The 22,608-nt window shown below is 42.3% G+C and overlaps 1 protein-coding gene and 1 long non-coding RNA gene across 3 annotated transcripts in view; one reads left to right on the top strand and one right to left on the bottom strand.

Annotated features, from left to right (window-relative positions):
- lmf1 (lipase maturation factor 1) overlaps positions 1-22,608 on the bottom strand; it is a 469,834-nt gene that overhangs the window by 274,462 nt on the left and 172,764 nt on the right. The gene's annotated exons all lie outside the window — the stretch shown is intronic.
- Positions 12,348-17,840, top strand: LOC137340865 (uncharacterized). The gene is made up of 3 exons (XR_010966890.1): positions 12,348-12,416; positions 13,810-13,949; positions 17,574-17,840. It is a non-coding gene; the product is annotated as an uncharacterized lncRNA (long non-coding RNA).

The following is a 22,608-nucleotide window of genomic DNA, read 5'->3' as shown; positions in this document are numbered from 1 at the left end:
CCAGTGGCTGCATCACAAACAAAGTCCCTGATCCTTCATTGAGCTCGCTGCGCCATGGTCAAATTGATTTTCCAGGAAATTTTGGCGCAAGTGCGAGAAGATCAGACATCGCAACTGCCTTATTTACATTGTGCGTTATCTATTGCACCCATACAGGAAATTCTGAACCACTACAAAAACTAACCATTTGATTTCTCCTCACAATTTAATAACATTTCCACCTCAATGAAAATGTACTCTTCTGTACTGAACACCCTCAATACCTGAATTTTGCAGCAAAAGATAAAAAGAAATTCAAGACAAACGGGTATGAAACCAACTAGATTCAAATAACTTCCCTTTAATTTTTACACTGTACTGCAAAATAAAAAGAGCTGACATATGCCAAGGAGAGGAGAGGGATGCAATCAGCCGAATACTTTCCACACATGTTGTGCAGCAACAATGCAGAAAGCATTTTGTGCCACCAATTAGAAATTGGATTTTCATGAATTCATTCACATTGACATACTCAATTAAGTTTCATATCACTTTAATCAAATTGTGGTACATTCTGTCCTGTATAGTTTGGTTCTTTAAATAAAGCAATACTCAATTCAACTGGAATTCAAAACATAAATTTTGTTGCTTAATCGTGTCCCCGGAGTAACCGCAACAGCATGGCCTCGGTACAGCTGCAAGCACAGACATGATTACAGTAGCTTTGCTACTGTACATGCAGTGGTGGGGCCTAGAGGAGGGATATCTCCACACTTTTTCGCCCTCTCCTCTCCCATGGAAGCTCTCAAACGACATAGACCTTTCGCCCAGTTATACTGCACCGAATGATGTAGCTAGCAAGAGCATTTCTAAGACACAACTGTGCTGCCCGCTAGCACCAGCCTCCAATTGTTGGTGACAATTCAAATGTTAGGAGATAGCTGACTGGACGGTCAATGGGAATTTATTATTACTGCCAGACAATGGAAAGGAGATAGAGGAAGAGCTTCATAGTCAATTTAGATAAAATGTAGAAATAACACGGTGAAAGATGGGTGATTTTAATTACCCATAGATAGCTTGGGGCAAAGAAAGGGAATGGTTTCTACAATGCATCCAAGGCTGCTTTCTAGAGCAATACCTTTTTATCGCCAACAAAGGAGGCAGTGAGACAATAATGAGGGCACAATTTTAAGACAGTGACAAAAAAATTAAAGCGGAGGATAGATCACCGAGGGTGATCTGAATGTAGAATTTTCTGCCAAATCATTGTTGAATCGGAGTCCATAAATTCTTTTAAAAGGAAATTCTTTGCTTGAAAACAGGAATATTAAAGGGTATGGAATGAGCAGAAGATTGGGATTAAGACTAGGTGGCTCATGCGGAGAAAAGCACTGGTGCAGACTTGATGGGCAAAATGACATGTTTCTATGGTGCAACATTCTGTGTTAAGATTAGAAAATCAATGCATGGGCAATTTAGACAATAACATAATCCTAGCACTGTGGCACCAACACACTGTGCCACCATGCCACCATGATACTATGCTATTCAGGTGCTTAATTATAATATGGGAACGATCCAACAACAACTTGGATTGATATAGTGTTTTTAATGTAGTAAAACGATTCTTAAATTTCTGGCTGGTTGACATGTATTTCAACATATTTTTCTGTATCAATCTCATGCCTTAGTAAGCTTAATTCATCGCTGTTCCTACCACTATCGCTAAAATAATTATGCTATGCAGGCTTTCCTGTAATTATGCTATCACTATTAGTATTCCCTACAAAAAAGCAACTTATGAGAAATTAACCTCAAGTTTCAAATGCAAGCAGAATGGGGCGAAGAAAACAGTTCACAGTGTTTGGAATAAAGACAGAAAAAATGCTGGAAACACTCAGCATCTGTGCAGAAAGGAAAAAGGTTAGGTTAATGTTTCAGGTCCACGACCCTTCATCAGAACCGCTTTGGACTTTTCATACTTTCCTTGATCAGATCAACTAATGGATATTAGCCATGACAGCTTTCTTGTAAAGTGGCAGCCAGCACCTTGGCTGCCTCTTCTCAAGCAATCGTCGTAAACGATTGCCTCTTGTAATATCCAAAAGTGTGAAATAGCAAAGTATGGAGAGATTTTGTGCGCTATTTACTGTAATTGTGGAAAACTATTAGCAGTTGTTTTGGTGAAAAGCTGTTTATGTCTTCTGTTACAGTATGTTTTAGAATGTATTAAGATATCACAGAAAAACCTGGCAGAAACTCAAGAAATACTGTGAAAGTTTCTTGGTAGGAAATTAAGAAAATTCTTTTCAATAACAGCACTGAGCTCAGTTATTCCAAGTGACAGTATAATTGATCCACATGATAGGATATTGCACATGACCTATTAAATGACTTGTGTGGTCGTAGTTATTCATGCAACCTCTTAAGTTACTCGTGGCTTTAATTGTGTTAAATACTGTAAGCCCGTACCCTAAGAAATCCTACTTTACTCAGCTTTACAGTATCCAGCACAGTTGAGTAACAAATTAACTGGAAGTTTTGAGACTTTGAACTGGCATTTACACAGACATTTTATTCCCTTCTTTCCAATGTTATTCCTTTTTCTCCCTTCTTGCCCTGAAGCCAAGAGCACCATAGATGGATGACTAAGGAGAGGATTGTCTACCTGCTTTACCATTAACCAGAAGCTTAACAAGGCCACCCATATCAACACCATGCTACAAGTAATGGAAGTACACTATGCATACTCTATGGCTAGTGACCTTTAAAAACCTCTCCATCATCTACAAGGCTCTAGTCAGGACTATGATAGAATACTCACCACTCGCCTGGATCGCTGCAGCCACAATGAGAGTGAAGAAGCTCGACACCATCCAAGACAGGCCAGTTTATTTAATGAGCACCCCTGCCACTAGATTTAACATCACCAGCTCACCGTGGCTGCAGTATGTACTACCTGCAGGACGCACTGCAGCAATCCACCAAGGTTACTTCAACAGCACCTCCCTCCCCCACGATGTCTACCACCAAAAAAGAGAAGAGCAGAACCAAATCACATACGATCCCGACTTGGACATATATCGCCGTTGCTCCGTCGTCGCTGGGTCATTATCCTGGAATTCCTTATCTAACGCCATTATGGGAGCACCATCACCATACAGACTGCAGCAGTTTAAGGTGACCCACCACCTTCTATGGGCAACCAGGGATGGGCAATAAATGTGACCAGTGCTGCCACATCCCAAGACTAAATTAAATAGAAAAGGAAACTGCTTGAAGATGCAGAAAATTAACAATTATGGAGGGTGAAAACAAGAAAGGAATTTGCAGTCCTGCCTAATTTCAATCCATCATTGTGAATCCACAGTTTATATTTAGTAATTTGTTCCATTCGACATAAAATCTATTTTTTTCTTTTCAATAGTGGTCTTTTCTGTTTTCTATCCTCAGCTCAAATGGTACCATAGTAAGAGTCCAAGATTGATGCAAATCATAGGAAGTGAGATTGTAGAAGCCCGGAGCAGAGAGTCACAGGTAGAGACTAAGTTTGAACACAACTGATTGAGCAGTTTAATGTCTCAAACGAAAGATGGCACCGCCGACAGCTCCTTCAGTACTGCATAGAAGTGTCAGGCTAGATATTTGTGCTCAAGTCTCTGGAGTGGGACTTGAACCCACGACCTTCTGACTCAGGCGACTGCTACCCACTGAGCCACGACTGACACCTGTTGGAAAATACATTACAATAACTGAAATATTCAAATTTATATCAGGCAGCAGATATTTCACAATCATTGCAATTGGGGACAACATTAATAAGAAAAAGTTGATTTTATATGACTATCATTATTTGAAAAATTAGTGACGTAGTTATATTTAAAATTATGGCATAACAATAAAGATTTCTAGAAGTGGCTGTACAGGGAATCAGTAGGACTTTCACTGAGTCACGTAATGATTGGCAGGCTGCCAAGCAATTTAAAAAAAAATAAAGATCTATGCGCTGCGACAGTGTCACTGTAAAATAAGATTGTCACAATTTTACTCTGCAACAGTATTTAGCACACAGCATTATTTTTAATTATATTCTAACCACCCAGGTGTAATTTGCTTGGGCAGGACAGACTGTACAGGAACTGATAAAATCGTAATGCAAAGTGACACTCCAAAAGGGAGTCTTTGTGTGTTCCAATTAACAATTACTTGTGTGCTAGAACAAAACAATTACTATTCCACTTACAAGAAAATAACTAACATCTCAATATAAAAGCTCAAATTTCTAGGAGACGGTCTGAATGTCCTTAATAGTGTTAGGAACATTTCAACATCCCAGATTTTAATCGCTCCACCATTGGTAGCCGTGCCTTCAACTGTCTAGGCCCGAAGCTCTGGAATTCCCTCCCTAAACCTCTCTGCCTCTCCTAATATCGCTTTATCAGTGGATCAGTGTCAAATTTTTTTTTTTATTCGTTCACGGGATGCAGGCGTTGCCCTTGAGAAGGTGGTGGTGAGCCGCCTTCTTGAACCGCTGCAGGAAAGGAGTTAGAATTTACAACTGAGTGGCTTGCTAGGCCATTTCAGAGGGCAATTAAGAATCAACCACATTGCTGTGGGTCTGGAGTCACATATAGGCCAGACCGGGTAAGGACGGCAGGACATTAGTGAACCAGATGGGTTTTTACGACAATCCGGTAGTTTCATGGCCATCATTACTGATACTAGTATTTTAATTCCAGATTTTTATTTAATTAATTGAAGTTAAATTCGCCAGCTGCCGTGGCGGGATTCGAACTCATGACTCTGGATTTTAGTCCAGGCCTCTGGATTACTAGCCCAGTAACATAACCACTATGCATGTTTGATAATGCTTCTGTGAAGTGCCTTGGGACGTTTTACTACGTTACAGGCACTATATAAATACAAGTTTTTGAATTGGATAAATATTTGAAGGGGAGAAAACTGCAGGCCTATGGGGTAACAGCAGAGGAGTGGGACTATTGAATGGCTCTTTTAAAGAGCCGGCACAGGCAAGATGAGCCAAATGGCCTCTTTCTGTGCTGTACCATTCTATGATTCTATGCCCACATGCTGTAAAATATGTTCCAGAATAATGATGTGGAGATGCCGGTGATGGACTGGGGTTGACAATTGTAAACAATTTTACAACACCAAGTTATAGTCCAACAATTTTATTTTAAAATCCACAAGCTTTCGGAGGCTTCCTCCTTCCTCCGGTGAATGTGAGGAAGGAGGAAGCCTGAGGAAGGAGGAAGCCTTCACCTGAGGAAGGAGGAAGCCTCCGAAAGCTTGTGGATTTTAAAATAAAATTGTTGGACTATAACTTGGTGTTGTAAAATTGTTTACAATTTCCAGAATAATGGCATGGGATGAATGCTATCAACAACCGATTTAATCACGAAGATCCAAAACTTCTAACATAGGATACATATTGCATGTTATAATAAAGGTCGCATTCGTAAAGAAGTTTTGCAATTAGTTTTCAAAAATAAAATATGTACATCCTTGTTTCAGGGCCTTTTTAACTCCAGGTTTAATTGTAAGGTATTTCTAAATCTACCAGTGACTGTAATTAAAGGTGCATTCACACAGTAACTACTGTCTTGCAAAGCAGTTTCATTTTGCACGAAGGCTACAGTCAATTTTAAAGTCAGCCTGGAGTCAGAGCCAAACCTGACACTGGAGTGAAGGGAAATGAGACTCCTTGGAGGAGGGCGTCTCACTCTGCTACATCTTGAAGGTAGTTCTGCCCTGGACACTTGATTTACACTTTACATGCTAGTGTCGCTGCCAAGCTGAAACCACCTCACACTGACATTAAACCTATACCATAAATTCACCTTAAACATTTGGCTACTGAATTTATTGCATTGAGAATTTCTGCATCCTAACTTTTAATCGACTTTTCATACTGGGCAAAGGATCTTTACACATAATCAAATGAACAAAAGTTACATTAAATTCATAGTTATTATAAAATAGTCCTAACGTACAGGTCATTAATCAGCAGGTACCAGACAACAAAATAGGGACGATTTATTGAAAGATCACAGGCAAGGCTCCCGCTAATAGAGTGAACTTGGAAAATTACCCCCATTATACTGAATTCAATAATCCACTTCAGCTTCAAAAGGTGCCTACCAAGTGGCACGGGAGGTTACAAACGTGGATAGCCTCACAGCCTGTGTTAGCCCAAGAAGGTGCTGCGGGACATTCAGTGGCAGTGGAAGGGTAGGAAGGTTGGATTTTATGCCTCAGGGAGTTCTTATCCTGTTCCCATAACAGATAGGGCATGGCTGTATCCTCAAAACTGCCGAATTGGTTCTTCACCGTGCCAGCTTAAAACTCACACCAAGAATAAAGGATCTTCTATGCAATATGAACCATGTATCTGAAATATATTTAAAAATACAGTGAGAGGACAATCCTTCTAAAATGTGTACTTTCTGTTCTCTAACTATTTAAAAACAATCCTTCAAGTAAGGAGTTTAAATACCTGCAACTTATTTTCCTACCAGTCTACAAAATATTCCCAGGAATATGATGCATCTGAATGAACGAACATTAGGAGATATAAACAGCAAGACTAGTTACAAATGTGCTGGGAGGCCCATACAAAATTCCTCTGTGCGCCATTTTAACATAATTGTTAACAAATTTAAAGTCATTTCAACCATCATAGCAAGATAGCGAAGTACACTCCGCAAATAACTAATGTGGTCCATCTGGCTAATCCCAGAGTTCAAAAACAAAATACACTTCATTAAAGAAGGCGCCAGCTCGTGAGTGCTCATCGAGGCCCTAAAAGGAAACCTTGGGCCTCCCCTGCCCCAGGCTTCCCTCCTCCTGCAATCACTTCTGGATTATCCTCCCTCACCACTGACCTTATGCCGGAGGCCGTGCCCTCGGGACTCTGGCGGCAGTCTCCTGGTGCCCAAAATCCTGTTCCCACCCCCAGACAGGTAACAATTCCTATCGGATTCGGGCATGAGACTCAAGACCAACATTTAAATGAGGCACGGTTGTTAAAATTACAACAGGCTCTCGTGGCACCATGATGCGATCTTGCCAATCGCCTGATCCCCACATGCCGCACTCATGGCCAGTCAAATATATACTTATTTATGGTCCTACAGTGCTTTAATGCAAAGCTTTGTCAACTGGGCAGCGCAATATCACAAATAATAATTGTTTCATTTCAAATGTCAACCTTGACATGTGTTCTTTTCACACACTGACTGAGGAACAGAAAGCTTATTGTGGATGTTGGCGCTACATATTGCACAGAGTCTAATTAACAATCTAGCTAGTTATATGTTTGTGCTTGTAAACATAAAATGCAACCATGTCTCTTTTCTTAGCACCATCAATAGCTCTTTGTTACACACCCAAATCCGAGCTTTCCCCCAGTTGAAACTGTGGAAATGCAAACTGTTATGTACAACTGCATAATGCCCAAGGCAATATATTCCCACAGTTCTCTGCGGCCATTATGTTAGTTACGGAATATTAAAGTAAGAAATTAGAGAATATTCCTATTGTAACTTAAATTTTTAAATGACCATCAAAAGAGACCTGCTATCCAGCACAACTTGTACATTCAGCTTGTTTTTAAAATTGGAATGCAATTTATACGAAAAGAAATATACTAAGTAGAGTGCGAACAGCACGGCGTGCGGACAACACAGTGTGAACGGAGAGTTTGGTAAGTGTGGGAGTTCGGTGAAGTGAGGGAAGGAGGTGCTGCTTTGCCTTGCTTTTACTAACTTTTTCCCCAGAGCGGCAGTGGACCTGAGAGTAGAAGACTGAGATTGGGGAATAAAAGCAGCAGCAGACCTACAACAAGAGAAAACTACTGTGCGACGTCACAGGTGAGGCAGGAGAGTCCAAGAGGTGAGCACAGTATAAAAGGAGAGACCGAGAGCGGGAGGAGAGTCTGAGAGTCTAAGGCAAGTCATGGCAGCACCGCTCGCACCCGTGATATGCTCCTCCTGCACTATGTGGGAAGTCATGGACACTACCAGTGTCCCTGGCGACCATGTGTGCAGGAAGTGTGTCCAGCTGCAGCTACTGGCTAACCGTCTTTCGGAGCTGGAGCTGCGGGTGGATTCACTATGGAGCATCCGCGATGCTGAGAATATCGTGGATAGCATGTTCAGTATGATCTTGTGGCCATTACAGAAACATGACTGCAGGGTGACAACGACTGGGAATTAAATATGCCAGGGTATTTAACAATCAGGAAGGAAGGGGAGGTGGGGTGGCTATGTTAATAAAGGAAGGAATCACTGTAATCCAGAGAAATGATATTGGGACAAAGGATCAGGATAATGAAACAATTTGGGTAGAGATAAGGAATAACAAGGGGAAAAAACACTAGTGGGCGTAGTATATAGGCCTCCTAATAGTTGCAACTCTGCTGGAAGAAGTATTAATCAGGAAATAGTCGGGGCATGTAATAAGGGAACAGCTATAATTATGGGGGATTTTAACTATCATATTAACTGGACAAATCAAATTGGGCAGGGCAGCCTTGAGGAAGAGTTTATTGAGTGTATTAGGGATGGATTTCTTGAGCAGTATGTAACTGATCCTACAAGGGGGCAAGCAACCTTGGACCTGGTCCTGTGTAATGAGCCAGGATTAATTAATAATGTCCTAGTTAAGGATCCCCTTGGAATGAGTGACCACAACATGGTTACATCCCATATCCAATTAGAGGGTGAGAAGGTTGGTTCTCAAACAAGCGTACTGAGCTTGAATAAAGGAGACTATGATAGTGTGAGAGCAGAATTGATTAAAGTGGACTGGGAAAATAGATTAAAGGGTAAGACAGTACATGAGCAGTGGTGTTCATTTAAGGAGTTATTTTACAACTTTCAAAAAATATATATTCCACTGAGGAAAAAAGGGTGTAAAAGAAATGACAGCCATCCGTGGCTAAGTAAAGAAATTAAGGATAGTATCCGACTAAAAACAAGGACATATAAGGCAGCCAAACTTAGTGGGAGGATAGAAGATTGGGAAGTCTTCAAAAGACAGCAAAAAGTAACTAAAGGATTGATTAAGAAAGGGAAGATAGATTATGAAAATAAATTAGCAAAACATATTACAACAGATAGCAAGAGATTCTATAGTTATATAAAAAGAAAAAGGGTGGCTAAGGCAAACGTAGGTCCCTTAGAGGATGAGACCGGTAAATTAATGGTGGGAAACATGGAGATGGCAAAAATGCTGAACAAATATTTTGTTTCAGTCTTTACGGTTGAGGACACTAAGAATATCCCAACACTGGACAAACAGAGGGCTCTAGGGGGGGAGGAGCTAAATACGATTAAAATCACTAAGGAATTGGTACTCAGTAAATTAATGGGACTCAAGGCGGATAAATCCCCTGGACCTGATGGCTTACATCCTAGGGTCTTGAGGGAAGTGGCAGTAGGGATTGTGGATGCTTTGGTAATAATTTTCCAAAATTCTCTGGACTCGGCAACGGTCCCGGCAGATTGGAAAACTGCTAATGTAACACCCTTATTTAAAAAGGGTAGTAGGCAGAAGGCTGGAAATTATAGACCAGTTCGCCTAACATCTGTGGTGGGTAAAATTTTGGAGTCTATTATTAAGGAGGCAGTAGCGGAACATTTGGATAAACATAATTTAATAGGACAAAGTCAGCATGGCTTTACGAAGGGGAAGTCATGTCTGACAAATTTGCTTGAGTTCTTTGAGGACATAACATACAGGGTGGATAAAGGGGAACCAGTGGACGTAGTGTATTTAGACTTCCAGAAGGCATTCGACAAGGTGCCACATAAAAGATTATTGCTCAAGATAAAGAATCACTGGATTGGGGGTAATATTCTGGCATGGGTGGAGGATTGGTTATCTAACAGGAAGCAGAGAGTTGGGATAAATGGTTCATTCTCGGACTGGCAACCAGTAGCCAGTGGTGTTCCGCAGGGGTCGGTGCTGGGTCCCCAACTCTTTACAATCTATATTAACGATTTGGAGGATGGGACCGAGTGTAACACATCAAAGTTTGCAGATGATACAAAGATGGGAGGGAAAGTAGAGAGTGAGGAGGACATCATAAACCTACAAGGGGATATAGACAGGCTGGGTGAGTGGGCGGAGATTTGGCAGATGCAATACAATATTGGAAAATGTGAGGTTATGCACTTTGGCAGGAAAAATCAGAGAGCAAGTTATTATCTTAATGGCAAGAGACTGGAAAGTACTGCAGTACAAAGGGATCTGGGGGTCCTAGTGCAAGAAAATCAAAAAGTTAGTATGCAGGTGCAGCAGGTGATCAAGAAGGCCAACGGAATGTTGCTCGGGGGATAGACTATAAAAACAGGGAGGTATTGCTGCAGTTATATAAGGTATTGGTGAGACCGCACCTGGAATACTGCATACAGTTTTGGTCTCCATACTTAAGAAAAGACATACTTGCTCTCGAGGCAGTACAAAGAAGGTTCACTCGGTTAATCCCGGGGATGAGGGGGCGGACATATGAGGAGAGGTTGAGTAGATTGGGACTCTACTCATTGGAGTTCAGAAGAATGAGAGGCGATCTTATTGAAACATATAAGATTGTGAAGGGGCTTGATCGGGTGGATGCGGTAAGGGTGTTCCCAAGGATGGGTGAAACTAGAACTAGGGGGCATAATCTTAGAATAAGGGGCTGCTCTTTGAAAATTGAGATGAGGAGAAACTTCTTCACTCAGAGGGTAGTAGGTCTGTGGAATTTGCTTCCCCAGGAAGCTGTGGAAGCTACATCATTAAATAAATTTAAAACAGAAATAGACAGTTTCCTAGAAGTAAAGGGAATTAGGGGTTACGGGGAGCAGGCAGGAAATTGGACATGAATTTAGATTTGAGGTTAGGATCAGATCAGCCATGATCTTATTGAATGGCGGAGCAGGCTCAAGGGGCCGATTGGCCTACTCCTGCTCCTATTTCTTATGTTCTTATGTTAAATCCCGACAATGAAGCTTTCAAAATTTTGCAAAGTACAAAAAAAAATTCATACAACAAAAAAAACATTAATCTAACTTTGTTTCAATACATCTTAATTTTGTTGACTTTGTCAACAATTTTAAAACTTTGTGAAAAAATAAAAGTTAATACAATTCACATGGAATTGAAAAGTGACATGATTCTGAAATGTAAATATAATCGTAGGAGCCCATTACTTACAACAGAATGAACCAAACCCCAAATAATTTGTTTATAAACTAGACCTGTACATCAATGAGTTAATTAGGGAAAAATTAGCACACATCAGAGTGCTGTAAATTCTATGTAACTTGAAGTGGACTTCAAGTTACATAGAATTTACAGCACAGAAACAGGCCATTCAGCCCAATTGGTCTATGCCCGACGCTCCACATGAGCTTCCTTCCGCCCTCCTTAATCTAGCCTTATCTGCATATCCTTCTATTCCTTTCTCACTTATGTACTTATCTAGCTTCCCTCCCTCAGTTGCCCTGACCCGATCGCCCCTGCTTCTGTTACTGGTGCTGCAACTCCCAAAGGTGCGAAACCCTCCCCACTCCCACTGCTGCAACGACAGTCCCAGCCTGAGATTCCCTCCCATTCCCGCTGCTGCCATAATAGCCCTGCCGACAGTCTGATCCCTTCCTCTCCCACTGCAACTGCAAAGTATGGAGACCAATGCGTAACTCCTCCCATTGTTGCTGCAAGGGCCGCAGCGTGGGAATTTCCTCCCAGTCTCACTGCTGCTGCAAAGGCTCTGGTCCCTTTTAGCTAGGGACTGGGATGTCAAACTAAGTGGGGGGGGGGGGGGGCGGTAAGTGAAAAAAATAAACTGAAGGAAGAGTTCGTGAAAATAAGATTTTTTCCCATTATTTTTAGTCAATTCCCAGCATGAATTAAGCAACATTCATTCATTCTGCAATTTTCTCTAACTCTACAACAGTCATCACGATATTATTCTCACAACTATCATCTGAAAGAAAACAGCAGTTAACAGGCTAAAATTCCACAGCATGGCAGCACCAAAAACATGGTTAATTTATATACCACCACGCACTGAAGTTGTATCACCCTACAGTGTTCTACACCATTGTGTACAAGACTTTATGAAATATCCGTAAGCAGTATAGTTGGGTGAATTATAGCTTTCCAAAACAAATTTTCTAACCAAATATTTACAATTCCTTTAGAGCAGTGCTGCCCCAAACAGCATTTCAAGTGCTGACATGGGAGAGAAATGTAAATACAGAGACACAAAATCCATTGACAGAAGTAAAAGGCACACACAACATGCATGCAGAGAGAAACACTGACAGAAAGAGAACAACAGACAACAAAGCCACCAGCTTCCAAGTTAAACCCCAACAATGTCCACAACCTGTGGAATTTCCCAGGCCCAGCACTGGTGCACACAGGTATGTGCTAAAACTCTGTATTTGCATTCCCTTTGAAAACTTTAAGCATTTGTTCGACCATAAACCGGGATTTTTAATGTGCTTATGCCACATTAAGCCAATAAAAATTAAGCTTAGTTTGTGCACTGGAAAAGTTTGTTTACACTACTAAACTTCCTTGCGCACGTTTGACCTACGGAGATGGGCACTTTGAAACATTCAGCAATTGAAGCTCACTGCTTACAGCTGGCTGACCAGCATGAAAAACATTGTTAACAGAAAACATATATTTATGTAGCACCTTTCATGACCTCAGGACATCCTAAAGTGCTTCATTGTGCATGAATTACTTTTGAAGTGCAGTCGCTGTTATTATGTTGGCAAATGTGGCAGCCAATTTGGGCACAGCAAGATCCCATGAGCAGAAAATGAGTTAAAAGACCAGGTTATATGTTAGCGGTGTTGGTTGAAGGATGAATATTAACCAGGACAACGGGAGAACTCCTCACTATTCTTTGAATAGTGCCATCTACTTGAGCAGGCAGATGGAGCCTCAGTCTAGCGTCTTATCTGAAAGACGGTAATAAACTGGAAGAGGTTCCTCCTTCTTCATAGACAACTGGCAGCCTAGAAAATGATGAGAGAAAAAAGAGATTGTGGCAGAATTCTTGCATTTAGGAAAACAGGGAATGTGTATATTTTTAAAGAAATTAGTATCAGTCAGCCTGAGCCACCTGGTTTGCCATTCGTCAGCTGCGCCTTGAAGTTGAGCGGCGTGTCGTACTGCAGAGTTCCAGGCCTGGAAAAAGTGGTGTTGGTCACCCCAACTCAGCAGAAGCACATGTCATATAAGCCAATCACAAACCCACTAATGGTAAAGCTGGTGAGGTCCATGTTCTGGATCATTCCATCCACCCAGATGAAAGGCCTGTGGTGGCTCGGTCAATAAATTTACTGCCCAGTGTGGAACTGAACCATGGAGGTCCCAGCAATAGCGATGCTACAATTGGCATTTACACCTCTGATCTAGAAGAGGGATAAAAATACCATAGGAACATAGGAATTGCTAGACGAGAAAAGTCCATCTAGTTCGCTTTCTACCATCCTGTAGGTCACATGATACAACGATAATGGAGTTGTTGACTAATCATAGCAATCAATCTCTATCAATAAGTCTACAACAGACCCATACATGACATGAGGAAAACCCCAGTGGTGGAGTTTTTTTGGAACCATAGGTCCAAAGTCACCTGTTCTTCCCAAATTACTCATATACTGTATCCCAAGTGTTATTTTCTGAAAGAAATTTACCTAATTTTCATTTGAATGAAGCAATACTAACTGCTTCCACCGTCTCCCTAGGGAGCCTGTTCCACAGACTGAACACTCGCTCACTGAAATATTGTTTCCGCAGAACAGTCTAGATTCCTGCTCACTGTGCAGTGACTCCAGTTGGAAGGTGTATGTGCGTGGATGTCCAGAGACGACACAATGAAAGTTAAGCAGCCATCTGTCACTCACTGTCAACACATTAAAAATGGCCACTTACTCAAGGTAAAGAAGGACAGTTAAGTGTGTGTAGGACCAAACTCCATCTCAAGTCTGTGCCTTCAGAAGAGGCGGAGTGAAAATTGGAGGGGAAAGTTCAACATTTTTTTTTAAAAAGGGGCATTGTAGGAGAAGAAAAGCCAACAGTAAGGAGAGTGGGGATTGAAACATAGGAATAGGAGTAGGTTATTCAGTCTCTCGAGTGCGCTCTGCCATTCAATTAGATCATGGCTGATCTGTACTTCAACTCCATTTACTCACCTTCGTTTGGCCAAACAGCTAGGTTCCAGTAAAGGAAATTTCTTGATGGACAAAGAGAAATGTGAGAAATTAGGAACAAACCTTAAGGAACTGCACTGTCAGGCTAGCCTATTCCAATTCTTTCAAATCGAACTTCATCAAATGTGACTGTAATAGTCAGCAGCAATCTGCCATCTTCAGTTGCTGGCTCATTTAAAAATTGTACATAAACATTCACATTAAATGGTTCAAGAAATCATGTGTATCGTTTAGAAAGGAATGAAATGTATTAATCCAGACGCCATGTACAAGTACATCTGATTACTGATAATTCTGAAAAACAGCTCAAGGCCATGAAAAAGGAAGGCCACCTCTTCCAGGTTTTCTTTCTGTTAATCAATCAGATGGTACAGTCGAGTTGGCAACACAGCTATGCCAGGAAGTAATTTGACTTAATGAATGACTGTAGGAAATATTCAACTGCGCAGTTAGTATGACGTGGTCAAATAGGCAATAACAAACAAGTACACAGCAGAGCTACCCTGGATTTTAGTACATCAAAGTTGCTTAGCACATAAAGAACAACAGCCAATCCAGAGATACTTCTACCCGTTGTTATCACCGGTAATTTTTAAAATACCAAAACAAAATTAGAACACGAGGTGATAATTCTGCTGCTCTGCTTCTGAATAATCTATTAGCTGCACGCAACCAGAACTAGTAAAATGTTGCAAGAATGACTGGTCTTTTGTGTGATATTTGGCTCAGGTTTTGCAACGAATTTGCAAAGCCTGCGAAAAGTGACACAACGATGCAATTATCAAGCAGATGTGCTCCAAGGAGTGGTTTAGATCATTCATAAGAACATAAAATATAGGAGCAGGAGTAGGCCATACAGCCCCTCGAGCCTGCTCCGCCATTCAATCAGATCATAGCTGATCTTTTACCTCAACTCCACTTTCCTCCCCGATTCCCATAGCCCTTGATTCCCTTAGTGTCCAAAAATCTATCGTTTTGAGTTTTGAATATACTTAATGACTGAGCATCCACAGCCATCTGGGGTAAAGAACTCCAAAGATTCACAACCCTCAGTGAAGAAATTCTTCCTCATCTCGGTCCTAAATGGCCGGCCCCTTATCCTGAGATGATGGCCCCAAATTCAAGACTCTCCAGCCAGGGGAAACAGCCTCTCAGCATCTACCCAGTGAAGCCCTCTCAGAATTTTATATGTTTCAATGAGATCACCTCTCATTCTTCTAAACTCCAGAGAACATAAGCCCATTCTACTCAATCTCTCCTCATAAGACAACCCTCTCATCCCAGGAATCAATTTAGTGAACATTTGTTGAACCCCCTCCAAGGCAAGTATCGCCTTCCTTAGGTAAGGAGACCAAAACTGTACACAGTATTCCAGCTATGGTCCCACCAAAGCCCTATGTAATTGCAGCAAGACTTCCTTACTCTTATACTCCAACCCCCTTGCAAAAAAGGCTAACATACCATTTGCTTTCCTAATTGCTTGCTGTACCTGTATGTTAACTTTCTGTGACTCATGTACAAGGACACCCAAATCCCTCTGAATACCAACATTTACCAGTCTCTCCTTTTTAAAAAAATATTCTGCTTTTCTATTCTTCCCACCAAAGTGGATAATTTCACATTTCCCCACATTATAATCCATCTGCCACCTTCTTGCCCAATCACTTAACCTGTCTATATCCCTTTGAAGCCTCTTTGCGTCCTCCTCACACCTTACTTTCCCACCCAGCTTTGTATCGTCAGCAAACTTGGATACATTACACTCAGTCCCCTCATCTAAGTCATTGATATAGATTGTAAATAGCTGAGGCCCCAGCACTGATCCTTGCGGCACCCCACTAGTTACAACCTGCCAGCCCGAAAATGACCCATTTATTCCTATTCTGTTTTCTGTCCATTACCAATCCTCATCCACGCTAATATATTACCCCCAATCCCATGAACCCATAATCTTGTGTAACAACCTCTTGTGTGGCACCTTATCGAATGTCTTTTGAAAATCCAAATATACTACATCTCCTGGTTCCCCTTTATCTACCCTGCTAGTTACACCCTCAAAAAACTCTAATCAATTTGTCAAACATGATTTCCCTTTCATAAAACTGTGTTGACACTGCCTAATCATATGATGATTTTCTAAGTGCCCTGTTACCACGTCCCCAATAATAGACTCTAGCATTTTCTCTACTACTGATGTCAGGCTAACTGGCCTATAGCTCCCTGTTTTTTCTCTTCCTCCTTTTAGTCAATAGCAAGGTTACATTTGCTAACTTCCAATCCACGGGGACCATTCTACAATCTAGGGAATTCTGGAAGATCAAAACCAAAGCACCCACTGTCTCTGCAGCCAGGTCTATGTCCTTCACAGTAAACTAAATGCAGAGCTCTGCAAAGAGAAAGACCTATCTCTTGAATACATTTTTGTGTGTCTGTGTTTCTGATTGTAAGTGTTACATCGTACAAAAAAATATTCTTCAAAACAAAGGCACCAGAACACTGACTAAACCTCAGCCCCAATCTCCTGCGTCAGTCGTTAGCATACTGCTAATGCTTTCACGTGTGTCAGATTCAGCAGGTCTAGACGGGAAGAGGGGAGCAGCCAGTTGCACACCCGCTGGGAGCTGGCAGCACTGTCTCTTTGCTTACTTTATTTCTGACCTGATTCTCATGTGCAGGTTTTTCAGGCAACGCTTTCGAGTTCCTTCATTCCACGTTCCCAGACTGATTTTCATTGGTGGTGCTTACCTTACTCACCAATAACTCTGCTGGCACAGGAAGAAGAAATGTTGACTTTCGTTTGCCAACATTACAGAACAGCAGACTCACTTTCTTTACAGATAACACTTGGTCCATGTGATCTCCTGGACTGGTTTCAATCACCTGAAGGGGTCAAAGAAGAATTTTCCAGAGTATTTTTTCCCTTATTGGCCCTGGGTTTTCTCTTTGTTTTTTTTTGCCTCTGCCAGGAGATTACATGGCTGCGGGTGAGGGGGCGGGGAGCGTTAGTCATGTGCTCCAGTCTTGATAGACCAACTGGTCTTTTCCTGCCCTTCAATTTTATATGTTCGTAACATTTCTAGTTTTTAAAAATAAACAAATATCCCCCCCGCCACAAACAAAATTAAATTAATTCACCATTTCCAATACCCAACCCTACACTGAAGCTCTCCTTCAATGAGTAAGAGGAAGTAAGAAAGCTTTTAAACATTTCATTTAAGTAACATTTATGATTCTAAAGCTTTGTATTTTTGTGCTTTATGAAACCTTCCTGTGTTAATACCTTCTCTCTGTCTCTGCTAGATTTTTGTTACGACGTATATTAAAGCAACTTTTTTTTTATTCCGTTCATAGGATGTGGGCAAGGCCAGCATTTATTGCCCATCCCAATTGCCCTTGAGAAGGTGGTGGTGAGCTGCCTTCTTGAACAACTGAGTGGCTTGCTAGGCCATCTTCTTTTTACTTGCACAGGACCAGACTCTTGTTCATCCCTGCATCTTCACCACGCTGAAACCAAGGCTCATCAAACCATCTCCTGTGCGCAGAACTCAAAATGAAATAACACTCTACTTTCTTCAGTCTTGCTTTAAATCCACAAGCCATTAAAGCCCAAGATTGGCAACACTTAACCACTGATTTTTTGATTTGCCGCATCTTCTCTCTTTCTCTTTTCCACCTTGGTGATGTCCTGAATTAGGGGTCTTGGTCCTTCGCCTTGGTTTCTCAATAAGAAAAAAAAAATTGCAGCATAGTTATGGTACTTTACTACTTTTTGTGTTCAAATCTTCTTGGTTCTCTGTGACTAAATGGATAAATGCACACACAATCACATCTGACAAACAGATTTAGGAAGCCAACTGGCTAGAGAGCATTAATTTCATCTATACTATGCTTACCAATATTTATTCCAGAATTTAAATTTGTGAGTTATGCTTGTAGGAAAAACAATCACAAGACCAATGAAGCGAACCATGATCAGCTATGTGATGGACAGGAGGCTACTAGGCATGGTTAACTCAACAAAATAATTCTAATTTTTAAGAAAATAAAACAAGGGCAGCTGTTGGAAAATAGCAGTGTTCATTAACAGCTGCAACATAAATTTGCAGTCTGAGGTTTCATTTAAATTGGGTATATTGTATTCACATTTAGAATTAAAATGTAAAAATTTTATGATAACCTATGGGAATAAAACACAAAAAATTGATGTAACGACAGATTCAAAAACTTTCTTCATAGCACTTGGTAGTGCGCTGTCTCTCTGTACAGGTGGAAAAACAAAGAACACAGCAAAGGAACATCACCTAGCTTTTTGCAGATCCATTCTCATAAGGTGTACATAGATTATATATACACGGACATATATATTACATGTCTAAACACAACACAATCTACTCATATTGGAAACAGCTAGTTATCCTAATTATTGATTGACTTGTGGCTAAACCAGAAGTGTCAATCCAATTCACGCCAGCATTACATAATGAATGTTGACCCCGCCATAATTTCTGGATTTAGGCTCCTTGCAATTATTTGAGCAAGTTCTAGGTGTTAAAAACACCTCTCATTGGAAACTCCAGTATGGAGGTTGCCAAAGAACTACAGAATTTAAAGGGCTACAGCAGCTTAAAAGGCAACGACAGCCTGTAATAGTCGAGAGGGAGCTGTTGCAAGAGGAGATGCCTAAACCTCAGACCTCGAACCCCTCATCAGGATGCAGCATTATAAATCCTGGAGAGAAAGGTCATGTGGGTGAAGAAGATGGGGAAATAGGAGGGAATAGCAGATGCCAGCAGTGGGTTTATCAGAACATTCTGCTTTTCTTCTGATTGTACCCTGCATTAATTATCCAGCAGTGTGCCATTTGTAGAAAAGCAGATGCGGCGGGCCTCAGACACATTCTCCAAAAAGCAATTCACCACAATTAGCTTAATTATTAGATGTGACCAAATACAGCAGAGAAGACAGACTTGGGGTTCCGATATTAGGAGGGAGGCGGCTTGGCAGTGGGGGGTCGACTGGGCACGTGGGTAACACGCCCAGTGAAATCGGGGTGCTCCGCATGCAATCGCAGCTTGATTGAAGGTACTTACCTTTGCTTCCGGGTTTCGCGCTGGAAAGCCGCGCATCATAGGCTGTCAGCTGGAGGAGCCCTATTTAAAGGGACAGTCCTCCACTGACTGTGCTGCAGAAAATAGGAAAAATTACAGCATGGAGCAGCCCAGGGGGAAGGCTGCTCCCAGGTTTAGTGATGCCTCGCTCCAGGTCTTATTGGATGGGGTGAGGAGGAGGGGGAGGACAGAGATCTTCTCCACGGCGGGCGGGAGAAAGTGGCCTGCCTCTACCATCAAGGCCTGGCTCGAGGTGGCAGAGGAGGTCACCTGCACCACCAACATATCCCGCACCTGCATACAGTGCAGGAGGTGCTACAATGACCTAAGTAAGTCAGCCGAAGTGAGTACACTTACTCATTCCCCTACACTCCGTCTGCCACATCACTGCCCCCACCCCACATCTCCTTCTGCACTGCCAACACTACTCTGTCACATCACCCCTCACACCCACTCAAACCTCATCCTCATCTTACCTGCACTTACCCACCTCGCCAGTACTCATCCCGCCACTACCACTCAAGCCTATCCTCATACAATCTCATGGCTCTATCTCATACTCACCCTCTCATGCATCTCTTTCACGGTCAGCCTCACTCAACCTGCCACTACCTGTGCTGCAGCCACAGGACATGCATTACATATGTGCAGTAGGAAGCGTAAGGCAAACGTGTCGTGAGCATGAAGGGGATGCACAGGGTGTTTGAGGGTTTGTCATGGTTTTTACTTATATTTGATTTCTGATCAACTCATATTACATATTATATTGTCACCATTACTGCCACGTCTTTGCGAATCTTGTCTGGTTTGTGCAATAATGCCCTTTCCTGAGGATCACAATGATGACCCACAACTGATGCCACCCATTGTGTCACTGCAGAGTGGGTGTAGGTGTATTTGCAGGGCTCTTTTGTGCAGACGACTGAGACACGTCGGCGATGTCCCCGGTGGCACCCTGGAAGGATGCGGAGGAGAAGTTGTTGAGGGCAGTGGTGACTTTGACAGCGACAGGTAAGAAGATGGTGCTCAGGCCAGCCGGGAGCAGCTCAGCATGAAGGAGGCTGCAGATGTCCACGACTACATCGAGTGACTCTGAGCCTCCATGTGCACTGCTGCTCAGAGAAGTCCAAGAAGCTGAGCCTCGGTCTGTAGACCCTGTGGCGAGGGTAGTGCCCTCTGCGATGCATCTCTCTCTGCGGTTGCCCTCCCTCCTGCTGTGCAGGTGGATGTGTCACAGCACTGTGTTGTGGAGCTCCACGTGTCAGAGGTGGACGGCGTGGCCGATGATGCTGTTCGTCCTCCAAGGAGGTCATGACTGCAGCTAAGGCGGCCCCCATCCAGAACATGTACGTTTGAGGGGGTCTGCAAGGTAGGTAAATGTGTCTGCACACCGGGGTAAGTGTGCAAGTTGGTGAATTTGATTGTTAGGAGGAAGGTGGTGGAGGCCAAACTTTGTCCAAAGTGGCAGAGTGGCCTCCTGCAATGAGAGAGGGTCTCCCCCCCACCTGTCAAATAGGCCTTTGCAGCTGCCAGTCTGATGGCTGCAACACATCCATTTCAACTGGGAGTGTTTCCCCCAGTACGGGAAACAGTCTCAGTTGCTTTGAAAATCCCACCCCTCCTAAAATATCAGGTCAATCAGGTCTGCAAACGACCTGAAGTACCTACTTAATTAGTTTAAGTGGCATCCCGCCGGCTTTAATTGCCGGCGGGAGTCCCACATGCGGGGGCTGCGCGTGCATGTAAGCGCATCACTGGGGAACCCGGAAGTGGGCGGGTTGGAGCCGGGTTCTGGACCCACCCCGGGAATCCCCGATTTTCGGAGCCCCCCCGCCATGAACCCGCCGGCTCGGGGATCCGAAAATCGAGCCCTTAGTCTTCTTGTGGATACTATTGTCAAGCCATTTCCACAAGGAAAAGGTGTTGGGAAAAGCCCAACTGCAACACTCACCTTAACTTCTGATTGGTTAACACACCACCACAACATAGTCAACACCGTTCCCCGTATTGGTTGACTTGGTCTTATGAATTTACCAACTGCAGGTTTTGCTAAGCAAATTCCCTGTTATGGTCTGGTCATCTGAGGAAGCAAAGCACATCAAACTAGAAGCAGATTATTAAATATCACTGTTACCCAATTTTGTAGGGTGAAGTCTGAAAGCTTCAAAACTACACGGAAATGAAGGCAAAGCCAAAAGCTTAGCTTTGTGACACACCAAAAAAAATAGTTTACTTCAGTGACACACTTATTTTCTGGAGTACTTTATGGCATTGCCATGCACATGAAATATCTTGCACAACATTTTACTGGGTTCCTATGCGATCATACCATTGCAACACTGATTGCATTTATCTTGATAAATCCCCTTCAAACTTTCTCTCAAATGAATAAAAGGTAGATGGATGGAAACATTTGGAAAAGCGTCTGTACCAGAAACAGAACACCTCTGCCAGAACAAACCTTCCTAAACAGCCAAAATGGCAGAGCTTTTGGTTTAAGTTGTACCCAGAAAACCAGCCTGCCATTATAAAATTTCCAACCACACAACCGTAAGTGTCCTGTGTAACCTTACCCCAAATTAGGCTATCTTGGCAAAGCATTTCACATTAGAACACAAGTTATGTTGTTGGCAATCATTTTCTATTACTTCAGCAAATAACTTCATCAATTATATATGGAACATATTGCAGATGAAATTTAAAATAGACTTGCTCCACAAAGATCTGTTTGGCTGATGTCACTGGACTGCATCCTCTCTATTTTGCCACACAGTTGGTGGACTGCTTTAAAGAATTTTCCCAAATGAGTCCTTAAAGGATGATTGCTTTGAGAGAAGATTTGCAAAAAAAAACTTAAGTGAAATCTTCTACGGCATATGCATGAAACAATACAAGAACTAAACTTCATTTAGGAATTGTAGATAAAGTTGAAAACAAAAGAGGTAACATAATGCAAACAGCCAGAGTGGCAGGTCGAAGGTTTGCACTCGTGATTCCCCAATATTTGGCAGGATGTCGAATTTAAAAAGAATCAGTAGGCCACACCAGAATATCTTCTAACAGCAGTTCTTCTTTTCTCAGAGAATTGTGAGCCTCTGGGATGTGTTGCCAGCTGGTGTGGTGGTTGCTGACTCTCTGTTTGCCTTCAAGAGGGGGCTGGACCGGTTCTTGACTGCGGCAGAGATCACATCATATAGAAGGTAAGGTAAGGTAAGGTAACACCTGGTCCATGTGATCTCCTGGACTGGTCTCGATCGCCTGAGGGAGTCGGAGGGGAA

The sequence above is a fragment of the Heptranchias perlo genome, chromosome 22 (assembly GCF_035084215.1).
Source record: "Heptranchias perlo isolate sHepPer1 chromosome 22, sHepPer1.hap1, whole genome shotgun sequence".
NCBI lineage: Eukaryota > Metazoa > Chordata > Chondrichthyes > Hexanchiformes > Hexanchidae > Heptranchias > Heptranchias perlo.
This window is presented reverse-complemented; position numbering and strand designations above follow the sequence as displayed.